This window comes from Phalangium opilio, unplaced genomic scaffold, assembly GCF_054372755.1.
Source record: "Phalangium opilio isolate 3A_F unplaced genomic scaffold, DU_Popi_V2 ptg000093l_1, whole genome shotgun sequence".
NCBI classification, from domain to species: Eukaryota; Metazoa; Arthropoda; class Arachnida; order Opiliones; family Phalangiidae; genus Phalangium; species Phalangium opilio.
In genome coordinates this window covers 1970474-1977440 of record NW_028324198.1, presented here as the reverse complement: position 1 = coordinate 1977440, position 6967 = coordinate 1970474, and the positions used below count along the sequence as shown (strand labels likewise).

Here is a 6967-nt window from a genome sequence, read left to right as displayed (position 1 = left end):
TGTTATTATACCACTAATTTGTATTCTGAGAGAGCGGTTGCTCTCTTAGATAAGACCTCATACTGCGTTTAATGTATAAGGGTGGTTTTTTGATTCGATGTAACTTTTTTCCTATCATGGTTACTGCTTTGAAAAAATTCCACTGAACTAAAATTCGGACCCTTAATATGTAGTTAAAATTTCAAAGAGATCCCTCTATTAGTTTTCTTCATAGAAAATAAAGTTGCTAAGGGTGGTTTTCATTTCCATAAAAAAATTAAGACATTTTGGCAAAAAAAGGGAAATTTTCCCATAGGAATAACATGGGAAATGTTTGCTGTGATGGCCAAATTGACTCGAGCATTTTTTGAAGACTATTTATTCGATAGGTCTGAAAATGGTTTTAAATGAAAGGTTGAACATTTTTCTGGTGCCTTTCGAAGTTTTATTCAAAACAATTAATATTAAGTATTACTTTTTGTATTTTAAGCACATACTTAAACTTACGACCTTTTATTCTGTTGGACTTACGTGGTTTAATCCTAGCTAAAATCATAGAGAAACGTACTGTTGGACTTACGCTGTTTTACCGCTAATAGAGCGACTGAGCGAAGATTTTTGTTTAGACAACGCGTGTGGCTATGCCGAGCTTAAGGCGAATTTTTTAACTTTTCACATAAAAGAAGGGGTTAATTCGTCCTCATTTTATTTTAATTTCGTAAGTTAAACCTTATTATAATTTAATACAAAAGAATTTAAATTTAGGATTTAGCCGATAATTTTTAAATTGACTGATTTCACTAAGCCTCGGTCAAAAGTTCAAGACAACTGATTGTATGTAGAGACTAGAGACCAATTGGCCGTGTAGCGTACGTTTTAAGGTGTTTCACCTGGTGCCATCGGCCCACGATAGCCGCTAATTAGGTAATTTGTTTAAATTAAATCAATTTTTGTTGTTTAAAGTAGATTAATGCAAAAGACGCACAAGGGTTCGTTCCCTGGTTTTTGACTGTTGCCACCAGCCAACAGTTACCGCTACGAACATACCTTTTTTACTGGTAAAATAAATGATAGATTCAATCACACTATCACTAAACCCTGTCACCAAATCATACAATATTTTTAAATGACGCTTTTCCAATAATTCTTATAGGTTAACAATTTAAATTTTAATTATTTAGTGCTTATTCTAACATAACCTCAAAACAGTAAACAATGGCCATTTTTCCAACGATAACTGTGCATATTATATTTGGTGCCACCGATAACCACTATGTAGATCATTTTATTGGTTTAAATTAATGGTAATATAATTGAATAATTAAATCACACGATCACTAAACCCTGTCAACAAACCAACCAATGTTTTTTATCCCGGCTCTTGCAATCATTTTTATTAGGTAACAGTTGCGTTTTTAAGTACTTTTTATAACCGCTATTTGGAATAAACCTTTTTGTTTAAATTAGATACATTTTTGATGTTTAAAGTAGATTAATTCAAACTACGCAGAACGGTTCATTCCCTGGTTTCTAGACAAGGGTTACCGCTACGAAGATATGTTTTTTGCTGGTAAAATAAATGATAGATTCAATCACACTATCACTAATTCCTAATTATTCCTATTATCCTATTATTATTATTCCTATATTCCTATTAGGTGTTTCTTCAAATCCTAGAAGGTCAAATTTTACTTTTTTATTTCAGTTCAGTTCAGTTCAGTTCGGTTTGGTTTGTCTGGGTTTCTTATCGTGGTTAGGCCCCTCCGGGAAACTGGATTCCTTCCAGGGTTGGCAAAAATCCGGATTTTTCTTGAAAAAGCCACTGGTATGGTTTTTTGCTGGTTTAAACCGGATTTTATTGGATTTATCTGGCTTTTTTTTAAACTACTCTCTAGTGCTTAATTTTAGCACTTCTTTTTTACATTTAGTGCGCTAGTTGACTTCTGCTGCTAGGCCGTCTAATTGAGAATAATTTTTATTGTACATAAAAGTTGATAAAACTATAGACATTTCACTTAGAGATGAGTAGGGCCCCTGATTTAATCGGGATTTTTCAATCCAACCCGACCCATATCGGGTTGGGTGAGAAAATTACTTAAAATGTTTTGCTGGTCGGGTCGGGTAGGGTTATCATATCGTCTACCCGGGTAGACATTTTTGTGATCTTCAATAGGGCAGGGTCGAGCCCGGGTAGGCTTTTTGTGATCTTCAATAGGGCAGGGTCGGGCCCGGGTAGGCTTTTTTGTGATCTTCAATAGGGCAGGGTCGGGCCCGGGTAGGCTTTTTTGTGATCTTCAATAGGGCAGGGTCTGATAAAGATTTTTCTAAATGCGCGGTCCGACCCAACAATATAGCGTTGCGAAAAATTCAACTCAGTCTCACGAGTTTCGGGTGGGTCAGTGGGAGGAGGGCGCGTCAAACTAACCCACAATGTATGGGAATCGACCATTTCGATGAAATAAAGAGGTAAAGACATGTGGGTCAAACGTTTCCTTCCATCTCACTTTATGGTGCCTGCGCTGTACTCTATTATTATATTTTTTGAAAAATCCACTGGATTTTTCATCGTGGTTTAAACCGGTTTAATCCAGGTGGATAAAACCGGACTGGATACCAACGTGCCAACCCTGATTCCTTCCCTTGTAATCGACTTTCGCCCAAAGTTAAGTTCTTGTCTTTCACCGGTTCAAATAATAATTTAGCTCGCCAAGAAGAGTTTTTACAAACACTTGAACTGTTTGGGTAGATAAATTTCATATAAAAATATATCCGGGCCTTAGCGTGCCCTAACCCCTAAGCAGTAATTTTAAATTTCTTGCAGACGACATAACAAATAAACGAATTTTTAGAGTGACGTTTTGCCGGCGTTCAGTGAGATAAACCGATCTTATGTATTATACTGAATCGAAATCTTTGGTACCTTTCACTGAACGTTTTTATTGTGACGTCGACAAAAACAGTAAACCCGTCCCGAAACAAGCTGGTATGTGCCCAGACAAATTGGAGAAACCCCTATTCAATCACACTATCACTAATCCCTGTCTCCAAATCAATATTTTTAATTCAGGCTCTTCCAAGCGCGAAATTACAAATTACAGTGTGTTAATTAATTAATATAAATTTTGGATAAATATGTAACACACTATCATTATTAAATTTCTGAAGAGAGGAAAAAAGGTTGAAATTAATTTTTTTAAATTGAAAAAGCAAATTTGGCTCGGAAAAAACCCAGCGCCAGAAGCCTGGCTTATAAAATTTTCACAAGATGATTCGTTCAAGAATGTCTAGAAATAAGTCGCATAGAAGTAATGAATATTTCACCTAAGTCAGCTGACTTGGCCAGGCAGGGCATAGCCCACTCGATCCATGCTCACGGACGCTGCTCTGCATCTTGCGTAGTGTTACGCGTGATCGAGTGGGCTATGGGCAGGGTAAACAAATACGGGGCTGCCAGGCTGTCTCTTACACAATAATGATACAGGGCAAATGACTAGTTTAAAAATAAAACCATGGGACCACAAAGAAAATGCAAAGGTAACCAGAGTCCAGACATTAACTCAAAAAGTTTAATTGTTCAATTCCTAAGTTTAGCAGACGACGTGGTCAAATATTATTATATAGCGCGAGCAGCTTGCGTCCATGAGCGCGGATCGAGTGGGCTATGCTTGCAGGAAGAAACTTTGTCTCAGTTACACCAAAGAGAATATAGGGGAGGAGTTGAAGATCCCCCGCTCCACAAGGCTAAATTACATTGTTGCCCCTAAATTATACTAGTGGTACGAGGGAGTTTCCGGCTCAGTCGCGCCACCTACGATACCGTTAAATGTCTCAAACGGAAATGCCTCGGTACTGCGCATTGAAGATGCGCGGTAGAAAAGAGCAACAAGATTTTCCCCTCTTTCCACTCCTCCCCTATATTCTCTTTGGTTACACCTTGTATTGGAAACCCCCATACCTATAGCGTTGCCTGTGTACCCCCGCCTACGGCACCGTAGTCCTCCCAGCATCCTCAGCGGTTAGGCAGGGTCGTACTGGATGAAATTGTAAAGGGCGCCCCCTCTATCTTAAAATTAGAAGCTAGCTCTCATACAAATAAAATGGCGCTACGCGGCAGCACTTAGCAATCGCCTACCGAAGGGTAGGGGCGTGCGCGAGGTACATTGGGAGAGATACGGTGCCGCAGGTCGCCCATCATCATTTGCAATCCATCTCAATTCCCTTATCCCTGGTTACACTGCTACAACGAAAACCAAATACCAGCAACATAAGTCTAAGCCAGTCATCTGAAAGACTCAAAACGATGACTCTGATTCTTCTGAATTTGAAATATCAGTAGAAATGATTCTAGATAATCCTCAGAGTTATTTTAAATATTTTAATGCTCAAAGCCAGGGGATAAGGAAAGGCCAAAATAATTTTATTATGAAAATTTGATGTTTTCAGTAATAAATTAATCTCATTGGTGATAACTGATTAACTGGTACCTGAAAGCATTAGTCACTAACTTGCAATATTAGGTCCCTTATGCTTACGCTCCCCTATATTTATGTTTGTGCTTAGTGCAGATTTTAAAAATGCAACAGTTTCTTAACAATCTTAATTAAAATGAAGACTGAAGGAACAGATATTAATAAAAAATGTCTTCGTGGACAAAGACTTGAAAAAGTAAATGATAAGAAAACAAAATGGAATGACCGAAGCAACAGATATTAAACTTTTTCTTTAAAGACATGATTATAAAACATCAATTATTTGAAAAAAAATACTTATCTTCGTTTTTTTCACCAAAATTATATTTGCCCAAAAATATTGTATCATTAAATTTTCCATTCTTTTCAAAATGGTTCGTGTCAAAGATTTACTATATAACAGAAACATGCGACATCGTTTATATTTACAGCTAGATTTCCAGTGTAGACCATGATAGAAACAGTTCCTCGTTAGTGATATTTAAAAGGATTGCAGCTTTTAATTTGAACTACGATGCGTTTTAATACTGGAAACTAAGCCCAATAGTGAAATAAATACGCAGCCCACCATTTGTCGGTGTCCATTTACGTGTTTCGTGTTATACGTTTGCTCTACAATGTGTTCCTCATAGCCAGTTGAAGTCATACCAAACTAATTCAATCACAACTTTTAAAACAGTTCTCACGCACTCAATAATATACCAAAGGTTTTTTGTTAATAATGTCTTTTATCCAGATTTTAATGATTCATTTATAAAACATTTTAAATCATCGACCCAAAACATGGGACCCAAATTGAATCGTGGTCGAATAAATGCAGGCGCAAAACCAAACCACCCTAAAGCGACGTTTAAAATGTCAATCATGATGAAAGATAAAATTTCTTCCTTCGGTTGAATTTAGTCGTTTTAAACAACGTTTTGCCTTATAGTTCGAAAAGAGAAACCTTTAAAAATAACCTATATCCATACTCGGATATTTATTCTAATCCTTTTCATTCGAAAACTGTTAATACCACAAAGGATATATAGAATGAATAATCTGTCTTTCGAAAACAATGCAAATATAATTTTGGTGAAAAAAACGAAGATAAGTATTTTTTTTCAAATAATTGATGTTTTATAATCATGTCTTTAAAGAAAAAGTTTAATATCTGTTGCTTCGGTCATTCCATTTTGTTTTCTTATCATTTACTTTTTCAAGTCTTTGTCCACGAAGACATTTTTTATTAATAATTATGTTAGTCTCCAGTTCTGCCACCTGCCTCATTCCCTCTCTATCAGTGGAGTTTAACTCCCGAGAATCGCGTCTACCAAAACAATACGAATACACTGCAGTCTGGATGCTAAAGATAATACAAGTTAATTTAAAGTTATTGGAAATATAAGTCTAATTAAATTGTTAGTGAAAATTATGGGATATGTTAATATACCCGTCGCAGTTTGGAACGAAGTACGTTCCAGTAGGAGAATAAACCCCATCCTCGTTTCTTTCAGGGCTGAATAGAAATAACATAAAAATAAACTCGATAACACTAACTATATAATTTAGCAATTTAACGTACCGAGGGTGTATTTGTCCTGCTACAATGTCCTCGACGGACATTAAAAAATGAGGAACTCCTTCCACCCCAACGCTCGGAAACCGAAGTTGATGGATTAAATTAATTATTCTAAAATACACAATAATTAGCACTCTAAAACCTAACACCCTAAATAAATAACAGCGATATATTTACTTGAAACCGTCACAGTTCATAACGTAAGAATTAATGAACGCATTGGAGTTTTGATAGTCTACTAGCTCCACCCTAATTGCATTTAAATGTCTAGTGTTAATGCTAATTTAAATAACAAGGATTATAAAAGTGAACTCACAAGTCATAGGGTGTTAATATGGAGTCTGCTTCAGACTCATTGTCTTCATTTTCAACCACGACATCATCATCATCGTCATCATCGCTAATGCCGATGAAATTTGGAGTATTCACACCGTCAGAGTTATATTCCTCCGCGGGCCATTCGGAATACAACGGAAATCTTCCCGCGACCATATTGATAAATTTAGTTTAAATTGCGAAAAAAATCTATTCTATCCCCTTGAGGTAAATTTTCAAAATTGTCCATGTCCCATGTAGTGTGTGGTATGAAAACCTCTAAACCTTCCACGAATTTTCTCCAAAATCACAATAGACCTTCAAACAATTAGTATGAATTGAAGTGTTAAAAACTCTACACTTACCAGTCCCTAACCCCTTGTGGGGATAACCCAAAAAACCCCGAAACGATAAGAAATCAGACATCTTTAAATAGGTGAATGCACACTTGTTTGAATTATATTGCTAACTGAAAGAATACGGTACAGAAAAAGAGTACGTATCCGACACCTTGGCGACGAAGCCGCGTACGTCATCATTCAGCTGGACTTCCCACGTCGATTTAACTTCTCGACCGAGAGGTTAAACATCCTTGACCTATGGCACATATCACGCTTGGAAATCAGTTGGTAGACCACCGATG

General features: G+C 36.6%; 1 long non-coding RNA gene across 2 annotated transcripts; it reads left to right on the top strand.

Moving 5' to 3' along the window:
* The first annotated feature begins 450 nt into the window (after positions 1–450).
* Positions 451–1490, top strand: LOC149640197 (uncharacterized). 2 transcript variants are annotated; one of them, XR_016372268.1, is made up of 3 exons: positions 451–697; positions 822–1379; positions 1447–1488. It is a non-coding gene; the product is annotated as an uncharacterized LOC149640197 (long non-coding RNA). The 2 variants fall into 2 exon arrangements; XR_016372269.1 differs by having other exon boundaries at positions 453–697; positions 822–1283; positions 1447–1490.
* The last annotated feature ends 5477 nt before the right edge of the window (positions 1491–6967 follow it).